The sequence below is a fragment of the Ranitomeya variabilis genome, chromosome 3 (genome assembly GCF_051348905.1).
Source record: "Ranitomeya variabilis isolate aRanVar5 chromosome 3, aRanVar5.hap1, whole genome shotgun sequence".
NCBI lineage: Eukaryota > Metazoa > Chordata > Amphibia > Anura > Dendrobatidae > Ranitomeya > Ranitomeya variabilis.
Genome location: NC_135234.1, coordinates 418,665,503 through 418,678,884, shown reverse-complemented (window position 1 = coordinate 418,678,884; position 13,382 = coordinate 418,665,503). Strand labels below are relative to the sequence as shown.

The window sequence follows — 13,382 nt, the reverse complement described above, 5'->3', positions numbered from 1 at the left end:
AAGGACACCGGTGCGTAAAAATCGGACAGAACTCGCATGGTGCGAGTGCTGTGCGATTTTTTTCTCGCACCCATTGACTTGCATTGGCGAGTCTCGTCCGAGACTCGCAGCAAATCGCAGCAAGCTGCGATTTTTTTCTCAGTCCGATTTCGGCCGAGAAAAAAATCGCAAATGAAAAGACACCTATTGAATAACATTGGTCCGAGTGCAATCCGATTTTTTATCGGATTGCACTCGTCCGTTTTCCTCGCCAGTGGAAATGAGCCCTTAGACTGAGAGCCCAAATGTGGACAGCGATGATAATGTGTGTAAAGCGCTGTGGAATTAATGGCGTTATATAAGAAAGGAAAAAAAAAAAAATAGACACGCAAAGAAAACCTATCGAACAATTGACACCTGTCCTGATTTTGGTGACTTTATGCACATTTTCTTAAATTTGCCTAAACTTAAACATTTCTGCAAAAAATGTCTTTCTTAAATAATAAGATTCCCCACCAACAGCCCTATTAATTTAGCTTAAAACTGACTAGCAGCAAATTGGAAAAGCTCAACAATCCCCAGTATGGAAACTATCACAATTACCAACAACAATTTTCAAAAAAGTTTCGGAAGGTGACAATCTTGGATTAAGGCTTTCCCATAACACTCTATGCATTATAAACCCTTTCACACCCCAATCCTTTTTTGTACATTACAATATAAACCAAGTGATCTCCCCCTCCACCTCTCTATAACAGAGAAGGAGAACGATCATCACCAGCAATCAGCCCCTGCAATGAAGCAGAACTGAGAGCTCACTTCACGCTCAGGAGAGATCACTACAGCTCCTCCTCGTGGTTGGGAAGTTTGGACACTTTAGAGCACATTTCTCAAGTTACACACTATAGAAATGATCCCTGAAAGTATAGTCTTAACCTCTTCCTGGCCGTGATGCCCCTCCGGGGGATAGGACCCTGCCTGTAACATTATGGAGACATCACACCTGACACATAGTGACCCTACAGAACATTCTATACTTGTATAGCGGCCCCATAATCCTCCAGATCACAGATATCTCTGGTCCTAATCTGCATATGTGACTTCAACCAGCCAATGGGAAACACCCTGAGTCTGTAGCTCCTCCTACACAGTTTACACATCAGGTTTTTGCTGTCGGGCTAAGGCTACTTTCACACATCAAGTTTTCGCCGTCAGGCGCAATCCGGCGAATTGTGAAAAAAATGGATCCGGCGAATGATGCCGCCGGATTCGATTTTTCCCATAGACTTGTATTGCGCCAGATTGCTCCTGATGGCCTTCTGTTTCGCCTGTTTTTTGCCAGACCAGCCGGAGAAAATGTAAAGAGGAACATTTTTTGTTCCAGTGAAAAACCTGCCGATGCCGGAATCAGCGCCGTCAGGCTTTTCTTACAATGGACGCCTATGGGCGCCGTCAGTGGCGTAACTACAAAGTGAGGGGCCCCAATGCGAACTTTCAAATGGGGCCCCCCCGCGCCAAAATATTTCCCACCAAAATTCACATTTTCCCTATTCATTTCGCACACTATAGTTTTGTTGCTTTGTTGTATAGTCTGACCTAATACTGCCCTGTAATCGCTGAGAAAAATGATTTTATAACTAACAAGTCCCTATACTAATTATGGTGATGTCTTTGGAAGTGCAGACTCTGGGCGTTCATGTCCTTCCTCGCTCTAATTCCAAGCGCACTCCCGGCGTTTGAAATCTGTGTGCTGTTTCTTCCTGGTATGACGCTGCAGTGCGTCATTTCCAGACCTGTGCAGTGTGGGGGTGTATTGGGTGTACTGGTCGACTCTGGAGCATACGCACTGCACATTGTGACGCTGGCAAGCACACCCAATACTCCACCACAGTGCACATGCTGGGCTCTGCCCACAGCCGTGTACCATTCTTCCCTCAACGCACGTTTCGCCGCTAAGGCTTCGTCAGGAGGCCCACCAGCGTGACAGCAGGGGAGATACACCAGCTTTAGCTATGGCCACAGGTACTACATGAATATTTGTTCATGCTATGACCAGTTGTGACTCTTTCACAAGTTGGTGACTATACTTAGGTATAGGCTTATACAAATTCCACTATTTGTGTATTGTGTTAGGGACTTATGCTATATTAATGATGATATGTTGGTATAGTTTCTCCACTTGTGTAGATATAATTTGATATCCCTGGTCTCAGCTATCTATATACTTTACCATAGGTATATTTATGTTTCCTCTCATTGAGGTTTTTCATGTGTTCTATCTCTAGTACCTTTGGCTTATTGGCACCCCCGGCTAGTCCCACTATGGTGGATGTTGTTGTTTTGCCTTGGATTGCCTTCTTTGTACTTGCTCACAGTATTTGACTTGTCCATGTGATTTTACGTATTATTTTGATATAATAATAAAATTTGCTATATTTCGTTATATATGTACAGATTATTATTTGGTCTCCTCTTCAATCTATATAGCCCGGGATGCACTAAGCAACATTATTATGTTGTGGCAAATCTAGGACTATGTGGCGATAGGTAAAACTTGCCCCATATAATGCTGCACAAATGTTATGGCCAAATAGATGCTCCATACAGGCACTTGCCCCATATAATGCTGCACAGATGTTATGGTCCCATAAGATGCTCCATACAGACACTTGCCCCATATAATGCTGCACAAATGTTATGGCCAAATAGATGCTCCATACAGACACTTGCCCCATATAATGCTGCACAAAGTTTATGGCCCCATAGATGCTCCATACAGGCACTTGCCCCATATAATGCTGCACAAATGTTATGGCCCCATATATGCTCCATACAGACACTTGCCCCATTATAGTGCTGCACAAACGTTAGGGCCCCATAGATGCTCCATACAGACACTTGCCCCATTATAGTGCTGCACAAACATTAGGGCCCCATAGATGCTCCATACAGGCACTTGCCCCATATAATGCTGCACAAATGTCATGGCCCCATAGATGCTCCATACAGACACTTGCCCCATTATAGTGCTGCACAAACGTTAGGGTCCCATAGATGCTCCATACAGGCACTTGCCCCATTATAGTGCTGCACAAACGTTAGGGCCCCATAGATGCTCCATACAGGCACTTGCCCCATATAATGCTGCACAAATGTTATAGCCCCATAGATGCTCCATACAGGCACTTGCCCCATATAATGCTGCACAAATGTTATGGCCCCATACAGACACTTGCCCCATTATAGTGCTGCACAAACGTTAGGGCCCCATAGATGCTCCATACAGACACTTGCCCCATTATAGTGCTGCACAAACATTAGGGCCCCATAGATGCTCCATACAGGCACTTGCCCCATATAATGCTGCACAAATGTTATGGCCCCATAGATGCTCCATACAGACACTTGCCCCATTATAGTGCTGCACAAACGTTAGGGCCCCATAGATGCTCCATACAGGCACTTGCCCCATATAGTGCTGCACAAATGTTATGGCCCCATTTGCTGTTGCTGCGATAAAAAAAAACCCACATACTCACCTCTCCGTCGCTCAGGCCCCCGACACTTTCAATATTCACCTGCTCCTCTTACCATTCGCGGCTCCATTTTCCGCCTCCTCTGCACTGACGCTCAGGCAGAGGCGCGCACTAACTACGTCACCGCGCCCTCTGACCTCAGCGTCACTGCAGAAGAGCGGCGGCTGGAACGAGGAGAGGTGAATATTGCGCAGCGCTCCCCCTCCCCGTTATACTCACCTGCTCCTGGCGCGGTGCAGTCCCTGGTTTCCCGGCGCTGCTTCCTGTACTGAGCGGTCACCGTTACCGCTCATTACAGTAATGAATATGCGGCTCCACCCCTATGGGAGGTGGAGCCGCATATTCATTACTGTAATGAGCGGTACCATGTGACCGCTCAGTACATGAAGAAGCTAGGGCGCCGGGCAGCCAGGGACCTGCAGGGACCGCGCCAGGAGTAGGTGAGTATAATTAGACAGCCCCCGCTCCCTGGCCCTGAAAACCCCTGGATGCGCCACTGGGCGGGCCCCTAAGCACTCCAGGCCCAGTCGCAGCTGCGACCCCTGCGACCGCGGTTGTTATACCCCTGGGCGCCGTATGTGCCACATGACGATATCCGGCGCCGGAGTCCGGCCTCGCAAGACCGCTACATCATCACAGGTCATTGCCGCAAGGCATTACTGGGAACGGGAGCATCGCGAGGAGCGGGAAGGTGAGAAGGTGAAGGCCGGAAGGTGAGAATATCACGATTTTTTATTTTTGTTTAATATTTTTTTACATTATATCTTTATCCCGGATCCGGAAGAAAAGCTGATACGGCGCAATCAGTTTTTACATTAATTGCTCCGGATCCAACAATCCGTCCCGCCTCCGAATTATGCCTGATGGCGTGGGACGGATGTGTGAAAGTAGCCTAAAGCTACTTTCACACTTCAGGTTTTTTGCTGTGAGGCAGGATCCGTCGTTTTTGCAAAAAACTGATCCGGTGCAAAATGTGAAAAACTGATGCAATGGATCAGTTTTTTTGCTGGATGAGAGAGAGAGAGGGAGACTCCAGAAATGAAAATGCAGCCACGGGGCATGCTCAGTAGGAAAAAAAAGGGAATCTGTGGCCGGATCCATCCATTTCACCACCCATTTCATCCGTTTATCACCGGAACTGTCACTGGACGTTTTTTCGCCGGAAAAAAAAAAGGTCCTCTGAACGTTTTCTCCGTCCGCCGGAAAACAATTTTTTTACAGATCCAGCAAAAAACGGATGAAACGTTAGGCCATCAGGCGCAATCAGGCGCTAAAAGAACTCTATGAGAAAAAAACGGATCCGGGGGAAAAAAAAAGGATCAGTTTTCTGAAAATTCCGCCGGATTGTGCCTGACAGCAAAAACCTGATGTGTGAAAGTAGACTAAATCCAGCGAATTTTGAAAAAAATTGATCCGGCAAAAGATGGAGCCGTGTTTTTCTCATAGACTTGTATTAGCGCCGGATTGTGACAGATGGCCTCACGTTTCATCTGGTTTTTGCCGGATCTGTCGAAAATGTGTTTTCCGGCGGCCGGAGAAAACAGACATAGTAACATTTTTTGTCCATCAAAAAAACGGAGAGCGATGACTCCGGCGGCGTCCGGAGTTTGCTATAATGAAAGCCTATGGAGCCGGATCTGTGAAATGATGAATCCGGCAACCGATTCCATTTTTTCCAATTGAGCATACCCCGTAGCAGCATTTTCCATTCTGGAATGTTCTCTCTCTCTCCTAGTGCCCAGAAATCAGTTAGTCGGATCCTGCAAAAAAACGGATGCGCGGCATCCGTTTTTTACAATTTGCAACTGATCCGTTTTTTTCAAGAGTAGCCAGATTCAGCCTGATGGCGAAAACCTGATGTGTGAAAGTAGCATTAGAAGATCATGTTGTGCCACATGGGTGAATGAACAGGCTAAGAGAGCTGTCCCTGTGTAGTAAGGCTAAGGCTAGGTTCACATTAGCATTTCTGTGCGCAGCGCATCATCTGCATGTGCAAACACATGCCAAAACGGATGTAAAAGCATGCTTACGCCTGTGCATCAACTTACGCTTGACGCAAACAAGAACGCTGCGTGTGCATACGTTTAAATGCGTGTTGGCATGCATTTGCGCTTTTATGCGCATGGTGGAGGCGGTGACATCATTTTCTGGACATGCGCAGTCTAAAGTACGCACCGCTGCAAAACGACGCATGCGTACACATCCGCATGCAAAAACATGTCCCTGCGTACACAATGTTAAAGATATGTACGCATGACGTATGCGGATCATACGCTGCGCACAGAAATGCTAATGTGAACCCGGCCTAAGAGAGCTGTTCCTGGGTAGTAAGGCTAAGGCTGGTTTCACATTTGCGTCTGTGCACATAGCGTTTGATCCGCATTGATCCACATGCATCATACGTACATCTGTTTAACATGGTGTACGCATTAACATGCGTACGCATGCGTTGTTTCGTGGTGTGCGGCTGGGAGCGGCGAACACAACGTGTTGCATTTTTTAAGGCATCAAAAATCTGTCAAATATACGCAGGCATGCGCATGCGGATGAGTGCGTAAAAAACCCGCATTACTATCTATGGGAATGCATGTGTACACATGTCCTTGCGTACGGATGCGTTCGAAGTGTTTGCGTCCTTCGTACTGCGCATGTCCAGGAACTGTTTTGAGACACGCCCTCCTGGAAATATCGAACACATGCGCATAAAAAACGCAAATGCAGGCAAAAACGCATACAAACGCATGCACACGCAGCACTTTTTTGCCGTCATGCGTAAGCTGATGCGGATAAAACGCTGCGTAAACATACATTTGTATGCGTTTGTGTATGCAGATGATAAGCTGTGCACACATACGCAAATATGAACTTAGCCTAAGAGAGCTGTCCCCAGGTAGTAAGGCTAAAAGAGCTGTCCATGGGTAGTAAGGCTAAGAGAGCTGTCCCTGGGTAATAAGACTAACAGAGCTGTGGTGGGTAGTAGAGCTAAGAGAGCTGTCATCGGGTAGTAAGGCTTACAGAGCTGTCCCTGGGTGGTAAAATTAAGAGAGCTGTCCTTGGGTAGTAAGGCTAAGGCTAGGGTCACATTGCGTTAGGGCAATCCGTTAAGCGCATAGCGCTAGCGGATTGCGCTAACGCAATGCTTCTCTAGGGTCCGCGTTAGATCCCCGATCTGCACTAGCGAGGAATGGACCTCGGGCGCGCCGCGGACGCTGCAAGCAGCGTCCGAGGTCCGTCACTCAAATGACGGCACATCGCTAGCGCGCGCCCAATGTGGGCGGGCGCTAGCGACGCTTTCACCATTACAGGCTATGGCAGTGTTAACGGACTACGTTAACACCGCATTATGCCGCGGTGTAACGTAGTCCGTTAAACGCGGTCACATAACGCAATGTGACCCTAGCCTAAGAGAGCTGACCCTGGGTAGTAAGGCTAAGAGAGCTGTCCCAGGGTAGTAAGGCTAAGAGAGCTGTCCCTGGGTAGTAGGGCTAAGAGAGCTGTCCCTGGGTAGTAAGGCTAAGAGAGCTATCACTGTGTAGTAGGGCTAAGAGAGCTGTCCCTGGGTAGTAAGGCTAAGAGAGCTGTCCCTGGGTAGTAGGGCTAATAGAGCTGTCCCTGGGTAGTAAGGCTAACAGAGCTGTCCCTGGGTGGTAGGGCTAGGAGAGCTATCCCTGGGTAGTAGGGCTGTCATGATCTCCATGGCCAGAGAACTAGCATAAGCCTCTATAGGAACAAGCTCTTGGAAGATGTAACTATACTGACCATGAACTAAACCTACCGCATCATCTAGAAGTAGCCAGGTAGCATGTCCTACTTTTTATCCCTATATGCCCAGCGCCGGCCGGAGAACTAAATAATGCTAGCAGAGGGAAATATAAGACCTGACTCACCTCTAGAGAAATGCCCAAAAAAAGGAGACAGAGGCCCCCCACATATATTGGCGGTGATTTTAGAAGAAATAACAAACGCAGCAGGAAAATAGTTTTAGCAAATTTGAGGTCCGCTTTCTAGATAGCAGAAGACAGAAAGCATACTTTCATGGTCAGTAGAAAACCCTAACAAAACACATCCAGAAATTACTTTAGGACTCTGGCATTAACTCATAATACCAGAGTGGCAATTCCTGATCAACAAGAGCTTTCCAGACACAGTAACGAAACTGCAGCTGTGAACTGGAACCAAAATACAAAAACAAAACATGGACGAATGTCCAACTTATCTAGTAGATGTCTGGGAGCAGGAACAAGCACAGAGAGGCTTCTGATAACATTGCTGACCGGCAAGCATCTAACAGAGAAGCCAGGTTATATAGCGACACCCAGATCTAATCAGAACAGGTGAACAGGGAAGATGATGTCACAAGTTCAATTCCACCAGTAGCCACCGGGGGAGCCCAGAATCCAAATTCACAACAGTACCCCCCCCTCAAGGAGGGGGCACCGAACCCTCACCAGAACCACCAGGGCGATCAGGATGGGCCCTATGAAAGGCACGAACCAGATCAGAGGCATGAACATCAGATGCAGTGACCCAAGAATTATCCTCCTGGCCATATCCCTTCCACTTGACCAGATACTGGAGTCTCCGTCTGGAAACACGGGAGTCTAGGATTTTTTCCACAACGTACTCCAACTCACCCTCAACCAACACCGGAGCAGGAGGCTCAACGGAAGGCACAACCGGTGCCTCATACCTGCGCAATAACGACCGATGAAAAACATTATGAATAGAAAAGGATGCAGGGAGGTCCAAACGGAAGGAAACAGGGTTAAGAATCTCCAATATTTTATACGGACCGATGAACCGAGGCTTAAACTTAGGAGATGAGACCCTCATAGGGACAAAACGAGAAGACAACCACACCAAATCTCCAACACAAAGCCGAGGACCAACACGACGGTGACGGTTGGCAAAAAGCTGAGTCTTCTCCTGGGACAACTTTAAATTGTCCATCACCTGCCCCCAGATATGATGCAATCTCTCCACCACCGCATCCACTCCAGGACAATCCGAGGATTCCATCTGACCGGAGGAAAATCGAGGATGGAACCCCGAATTACAGAAAAACGGGGAAACCAAGGTGGCAGAGCTGGCCCGATTATTGAGGGCGAACTCCGCCAATGGCAAAAAAGCAACCCAATCATCCTGGTCAGCAGACACAAAACACCTCAGATATGTCTCCAGGGTCTGATTAGTCCGCTCGGTCTGGCCATTAGTCTGAGGGTGAAAAGCAGACGAAAAAGACAAATCTATGCCCATCCTAGCACAAAATGCCCGCCAAAATCTAGACACAAATTGGGTTCCTCTGTCAGAAACGATATTCTCAGGAATACCATGCAAACGAACAACATTTTGAAAAAACAGGGGCACCAACTCGGAAGAAGAAGGCAATTTGGGCAGGGGAACCAAATGAACCATCTTAGAAAAACGGTCACACACCACCCAGATGACAGACATCTTCTGAGAAACAGGCAGATCTGAAATAAAATCCATCGAGATGTGTGTCCAAGGCCTCTTAGGAATAGGCAAGGGCAACAATAATCCACTAGCCCGAGAACAACAAGGCTTGGCCCGAGCACAAACGTCACAAGACTGCACAAAGCCTCGCACATCTCGTGACAGGGAAGGCCACCAGAAGGATCTTGCCACCAAATCCCTGGTACCAAAAATTCCAGGATGACCTGCCAACGCAGAAGAATGCACCTCAGAGATGACTTTACTGGTCCAATCATCAGGAACAAACAGCCTATCAGGCGGACAACGATCCGGTCTATCCGCCTGAAACTCCTGCAAGGCCCGCCGCAGGTCTGGAGAAACGGCTGACAAGATAACTCCCTCCTTAAGAATACCTGTGGGGTCAGAGTTGCCAGGTGAATCAGGCTCAAAACTCCTAGAAAGGGCATCCGCCTTAACATTCTTAGAACCTGGTAGGTACGATACCACAAAATTAAACCGAGAAAAAGATAATGACCAGCGCGCCTGTCTAGGATTCAGGCGCCTGGCGGTCTCAAGATAAATCAAATTTTTGTGGTCAGTCAATACCACCACCTGATGTCTGGCCCCCTCGAGCCAATGGCGCCACTCCTCAAACGCCCACTTCATGGCCAAAAGCTCCCGATTCCCAACATCATAATTCCGCTCAGCGGGCGAAAATTTACGGGAAAAGAAGGCACAAGGCCTCATCACGGCGCAGTCAGAACTTTTCTGCGACAACACTGCCCCAGCTCCGATCTCAGAAGCGTCGACCTCAACCTGAAAAGGAAGAGTCACATCAGGCTGACGCAACACAGGGGCAGAAGAAAAACAGCGCTTAAGCTCCTGAAAGGCCTCCACAGCATCAGGGGACCAATTAGCAACATCAGCACCCTGTCTAGTCAAATCGGTCAATGGCTTAACGACATCCGAAAAACCAGAAATAAATCGACGATAAAAGTTGGCAAAGCCCAAAAATTTCTGAAGACTTTTAAGAGAAGAGGGCTGCGTCCAATCACAAATAGCTTGAACCTTGACAGGATCCATCTCAATGGAAGAGGGAGAAAAAATATATCCCAAAAAGGAAATTCTCTGAACCCCAAAAACGCACTTAGAACCCTTGACACACAGAGAATTAGACCGCAAAACCTGAAAAACCCTCTTAACTTGCCGGACATGAGAGTCCCAGTCATCCGAAAAAATCAGAATATCATCCAGATACACTATCATAAATTTATCCAAAAAATCGCGGAAAATATCATGCATAAAGGACTGGAAGACTGAAGGGGCATTAGAAAGACCAAAAGGCATCACCAAATACTCAAAGTGGCCCTCGGGCGTATTAAATGCGGTTTTCCACTCATCCCCCTGCCTGATCCGCACCAAATTATACGCCCCACGAAGGTCAATCTTAGAGAACCACTTGGCCCCCTCTATGCGAGCAAACAAATCAGTCAGCAACGGCAATGGGTATTGATATTTAACCGTGATTTTATTCAAAAGCCGATAATCAATACATGGTCTCAAAGAGCCGTCTTTTTTTGACACAAAGAAAAAACCGGCTCCTAAGGGAGATGACGATGGACGAATATGTCCCTTTTCCAAGGACTCCTTTATATATTCTCGCATAGCAGTATGTTCAGGCACAGACAGATTAAATAAACGACCCTTTGGGTATTTACTACCCGGAATTAAATCTATAGCACAATCGCACTCACGGTGCGGAGGTAGTGAACCCAGCTTGGGTTCTTCAAAGACGTCACGATAATCAGACAGGAACTCAGGGATTTCAGAGGGAATAGATGATGAAATGGACACCAAAGGTACGTCCCCATGAGTCCCCTTACATCCCCAGCTCAACACAGACATAGCTCTCCAGTCAAGGACTGGGTTGTGAGACTGCAGCCATGGCAATCCCAGCACCAAATCATCATGTAGATTATACAGCACCAGAAAACGAATAGTCTCCTGGTGATCCGGATTAATACACATAGTCACTTGTGTCCAGTATTGTGGTTTATTATTAGCCAATGGGGTGGAGTCAATCCCCTTCAGAGGAATAAGAGTTTCCAAAGGCTCTAAATCATACCCACAACGATTGGCAAAGGACCAATCCATAAGACTCAAAGCGGCGCCAGAGTCGATATAGGCGTCAGTAGTAATAGATGACAAAGAGCAAATCAGGGTCACAGACAAAATAAATTTAGACTGTAAAGTGCCAATGGAAACGGATTTATCAAGCTTTTTAGTGCGCTTAGAGCATGCTGATATAACATGAGTAGAATCCCCACAATAGAAACACAACCCATTTTTCCGTCTAAAATTCTGCCGCTCGCTTCTGGACAGAATTCTATCACACTGCATGCTTTCTGGCGTCTTCTCAGTGGACACCGCCAGATGGTGCACTGGTTTGCGCTCCCGCAGACGCCTATCGATCTGAATGGCCATTGTCATGGACTCATTCAGACCCGCAGGCACAGGGAACCCCACCATAACATCCTTAATGGCATCAGAGAGACCCTCTCTGAAAGTAGCCGCCAAGGCACACTCATTCCACTGAGTAAGCACAGACCATTTACGGAATCTTTGGCAGTAAATTTCAGCTTCATCTTGCCCCTGCGATAGGGACATCAAAGTTTTTTCTGCCTGAAGTTCCAAATGAGGTTCCTCATACAGCAAGCCCAAGGCCAAAAAAAACGCATCCACATTGCGCAACGCAGGATCCCCTGGTGCCAATGCAAAAGCCCAGTCTTGAGGGTCGCCGCGGAGCAAGGAAATCACAATCCCAACCTGCTGTGCAGGGTCTCCAGCAGAACGAGATTTCAGGGACAAAAATAGCTTACAATTATTTCTAAAATTCTGAAAGCTAGATCTATTCCCTGAGAAGAATTCCGGCAAAGGAATTCTCGGCTCAGATACCGGAGCATGAATAATAAAATCTTGCAAATTTTGTACTTTCGTGGTGAGATTATTCAAACCTGCAGTTACACTCTGAAGATCCATTATTAACAGGTGAACACAAAGCCATTCAAAGATTATAAGGAGAGAGAAAAAAAAGAAAGACTGCAGAATAGACAGACTGGCAAGTGATCCAATTAAGAGCACAGAGAAAAAAAAAAAAAAAAAAAACTCTCAGCAGACTTCTTATTTCTCTCCTTTCTCAGCCAAGGATTTTAACCCTTTAGTGGGCCGGTCAAACTGTCATGATCTCCATGGCCAGAGAACTAGCATAAGCCTCTATAGGAACAAGCTCTTGGAAGATGTAACTATACTGACCATGAACTAAACCTACCGCATCATCTAGAAGTAGCCAGGTAGCATGTCCTACTTTTTATCCCTATATGCCCAGCGCCGGCCGGAGAACTAAATAATGCTAGCAGAGGGAAATATAAGACCTGACTCACCTCTAGAGAAATGCCCAAAAAAAGGAGACAGAGGCCCCCCACATATATTGGCGGTGATTTTAGAAGAAATAACAAACGCAGCAGGAAAATAGTTTTAGCAAATTTGAGGTCCGCTTTCTAGATAGCAGAAGACAGAAAGCATACTTTCATGGTCAGTAGAAAACCCTAACAAAACACATCCAGAAATTACTTTAGGACTCTGGCATTAACTCATAATACCAGAGTGGCAATTCCTGATCAACAAGAGCTTTCCAGACACAGTAACGAAACTGCAGCTGTGAACTGGAACCAAAATACAAAAACAAAACAACTTATCTAGTAGATGTCTGGGAGCAGGAACAAGCACAGAGAGGCTTCTGATAACATTGCTGACCGGCAAGCATCTAACAGAGAAGCCAGGTTATATAGCGACACCCAGATCTAATCAGAACAGGTGAACAGGGAAGATGATGTCACAAGTTCAATTCCACCAGTAGCCACCGGGGGAGCCCAGAATCCAAATTCACAACATAGGGCTAACAGAGCTGTGCTTTGGTGGTAGGGCTAAGAGAGCTGTCCCTGGGTGGTAGGGCTAAGAGAGCTGTCCCTGGGTGGTAAGGCTGAGAGAGCTGTCCCTAGGTGGTAAGGCTAGGAGAGCTGTCTCTGGGTAGTAAGGCTCAGAGCTGTCCCTGGGTAGTAAGGCTAAGAGAGCTATCACTGTGTAGTAGGGCTGAGAGCTGTCCCTGGGTAGTAAGGCTAAGAGAGCTGCCCCTGGTTGGTAGGGCTAAGAGAGCTATTCCTGGGTAGTAAGGCTAAGAGAGCTGTCCCTGGGTGGTAGGGCTAAGAGAGCTGTCCCTGGGCAGTAAGGCTAAGAGAGCTGTCCCTGGGTGGTAGGGCTAAGAGAGCTGTCCCTGGGTAGTAAGGTTAAGAGAGCTATCCCTGTGTAGTAAGGCTAAGAGAGCTATCCCTTGGTAGTAAGGCTAAGAGAGCTATCCCTGGGTGGTAGGGCTAAGAG

General features: G+C 47.1%; 1 protein-coding gene and 1 non-coding gene across 2 annotated transcripts in view; both read right to left on the bottom strand.

Annotated features, from left to right (window-relative positions):
• TEX14 (testis expressed 14, intercellular bridge forming factor) overlaps positions 1-13,382 on the bottom strand; it is a 416,166-nt gene that overhangs the window by 387,645 nt on the left and 15,139 nt on the right. The window lies entirely within an intron of this gene.
• LOC143763265 (small nucleolar RNA U3) lies at positions 703-912 on the bottom strand. The gene has a single exon (XR_013212345.1). It is a non-coding gene; the product is annotated as a small nucleolar RNA U3 (small nucleolar RNA).